This window comes from Megascapheus bottae, chromosome 2 (genome assembly GCF_031878675.1).
Source record: "Megascapheus bottae isolate mThoBot1 chromosome 2, mThoBot2.hap1, whole genome shotgun sequence".
Classification (NCBI taxonomy): Eukaryota; Metazoa; Chordata; class Mammalia; order Rodentia; family Geomyidae; genus Megascapheus; species Megascapheus bottae.
In genome coordinates, this window is record NC_143510.1 from 63987452 (window position 1) to 63990152 (window position 2701).

Genomic DNA, 2701 nt, shown 5'->3' on the forward strand with positions numbered 1-2701 from the left:
GTGACTCGCATGTCAATAATCCTATCTGAAGGGATTAGGATCCACCCTGTGCAGGACCCTATCTAGTGTAGGGTTGCTGGGTGTGACTCAGAAATCCCAAGGGAGGGGGGGGGGCTGTTCTTTTATTGGAAGATAGGTGCTGGAAAGGGCTGCGTTGGGGCTATAAGACTCCCAGGGGCACAGAGAAGAGCAGCAGTTTCCCAGAGTCCACAGTCAGAGCCTGACGCTGCTGGACCGGAGAGAGCCCTGCCTGCACACCGGATCCTGGTCTTGTCCAGCGAGAGGAACATGGGGACGCCACCCACCCTGGAGAGTCTAGCCATGCAGGCCTTAGTGAGGAGCCATTCGGTGTCCATCTGTGACACCCTGGAGGATGTGCCATGGCTGCTGTTCCCCCGGCTCTTCAGGGAGGCCTATGCCGGGGGCCACGCAGAGGTGCTGAAGGCCATGGTGCAGGCCTGGCCCTTCCCCTGCCTGCTCCTGGGGGCCGTGACGCGGTCACCAGACCTGGAAGCCTTGAAGGCTGCCCTGGATGGACTCGATCTGTTGCTCGCCCAGAAAGATCGGCCGCGTCGCTGGAAACTGCAAGTTCTGGATCTGCGAAGCGTGTCCTCCGAGATGCGGGCCCAGGGCTGCCCCTCTCTGGCCGGAAGCTCCCCTCCAGGCCCCCTGAGCCCCCGGCCCCCGGCGACTTGCGATGCACGAAGGACTGAAGAGCGGCCCTTGACCATAGTCCTGGACCTCACCATCCAAGATGGCCCCCAGGGGGCTTTCCAGGCCTACGTGCTGCGGTGGGCCCGGAAGAGGAGAGGGCGAGTCCAGCTGCGGTGCGAGAAGCTGCAGATCCTGTCGGGCTGCCCCTCCAGAGTGCGGAAGGCTCTGCGGCCAGTGCGCCTGGACTCCATCCAAGAACTGGTGGTGGACTGTTTCTGGCGTCGAGAGACCATGAAAACCTTTGCTCGTCAGCTCAGCCAGATGCAGAACCTTCGGGTGCTCCACTTCTCCAAGATGAGTGCTCAGGTGTACACTTCCAGAGCCCTCAACGCGCTGTACTCCCGCAAGTACGCAGCACACCTGGGGCGGCTGCAGTGTCTGCGGGAGCTTCACGTGCACGACGTCTTCTTCCTCCACGGAAAGCTGCCGGCCATCCTGGGGAGCCTGACAGCTCTGAAGACGCTGTCTTTGAGTTCCTGTCCCCTGCAGGAAGACGACCTGAAGTTTCTGTCCGGCTGCGCCTGCGCCAGGCAGCTCCAGCGCCTGCGACTGAGGAGTGTGTGCCTGGGCCGCTTCAGTCCGGAGCCCCTGCGAGCCCTGCTGGAGCAAGCGGCCGGGACCCTGGAGACCCTGGCCTTGGAGGACTGTGGCCTCACCGACGCCCAGCTCCCTGCCATCCTGCCCGCCCTCAGACAGTGCTCCCAGCTCGGCTTCTTCAGTTTCTATGGAAACCCCATCTCCTTGGGCAGCCTGTGTACCCTGCTCAGCCACACTGCCAGGCTGGCCCGTTTCAGTCAAGGGATCTATCCTCCCCCTCTGGAGAGCTTCTACATTCAAGACGACGGGGTCCTGGGGAGCATCCACCTTGAGAGATTTCTTCTCATGCTGGGCCCCCTGTTGCAAGCGTGGAGAGCTTCCTCGACGCCTAGCCAGCGCTTCCAGATCTGCGCCGATTTCTGTCATCGTCGCCGAAAGTGCCAGATGGTTAGCCTGGGGCCCCGTGGCTCCTGGGTGCTCACAGTGGAAGGACTTCCTGGCCTGTCTGCGCTGCCTGCGTAATTGGGCGCCTCCCTCCCCAGCATTCTTGTGGACCTGACCCATGAAAGCCTAGCTTTAAGGTCCTTCCCCCATCCTCACACATCCCAACCTTCAGTGTCACTGCAAGACAAAGGGCATGTGTTTCTGCCCTTGGCCCTTCAGCCGGACCTAGGGAACTGGCCACCTTTCCGAGCACTTTGGGGCTGCCCGCATGTTCCTGGCTACGCTCCCTCAGCACTCCCAACTTGGGTTTCTCCAAAAAACTCCAACACCATTGTATGTCTCCAATTGGTGGTTATCAAAGGCTCCAAGTGCTAGGGGCCATCTCTGCTTTTGTACTCTATCCATTCTTCCTATTGTCCCTGACTCTACTGTATAGATCAATTAATAAATCGGAAATAAAAACGGAGATAAAGCACACGTTTGCTGAGAGTTGTTCTTGTGTTCAGTCATCGCTACTCTGCAATTGTGATATCTGATGATCACTATTCAGTCCCGGCCTTTGAGGGAATGCCAATGTGATGCTCTTCTCCAGTGAACTTCTAGGAAAGTCTTAATGGAGCCGTGGCTCCAGGAATACAGAGGCAACACTGCGCACAAAAGCCCCACTGTATTCAGTTCTAGGACCTGGCACATACACAGGTACTTGCACTAAATAAGGCCTATGTATGCACACGTGCACACCCCACACCCACACCCACACCCACACCCCACACCCACCCACCCACCCACAACCACACAAACATGCTTTCCAGAGAAATGCAAAGTAGTCCAGCATGATTGCTCACACCTGGAATCCTACCTCCTCAGGAGGCTGAGATCTAAGTGTCAAGTTTCAAATTCAGCCCTGGCCATAAAATCTTGAGATTCCTACCTCCAATGATCCCCTAGAAAATGGGAAGTGAAGTGGTGGCTTAAGGGTTTGGAGGTAGCCTTGAGCTGAAGAGGT

At 57.9% G+C, this 2701-nt stretch overlaps 1 pseudogene; it reads left to right on the forward strand.

Annotated features, from left to right (window-relative positions):
• The first annotated feature begins 288 nt into the window (after positions 1 to 288).
• Positions 289 to 1773, forward strand: LOC150067234 (PRAME family member 12 pseudogene; annotated as a pseudogene).
• Positions 1774 to 2701: the final 928 nt, after the last annotated feature.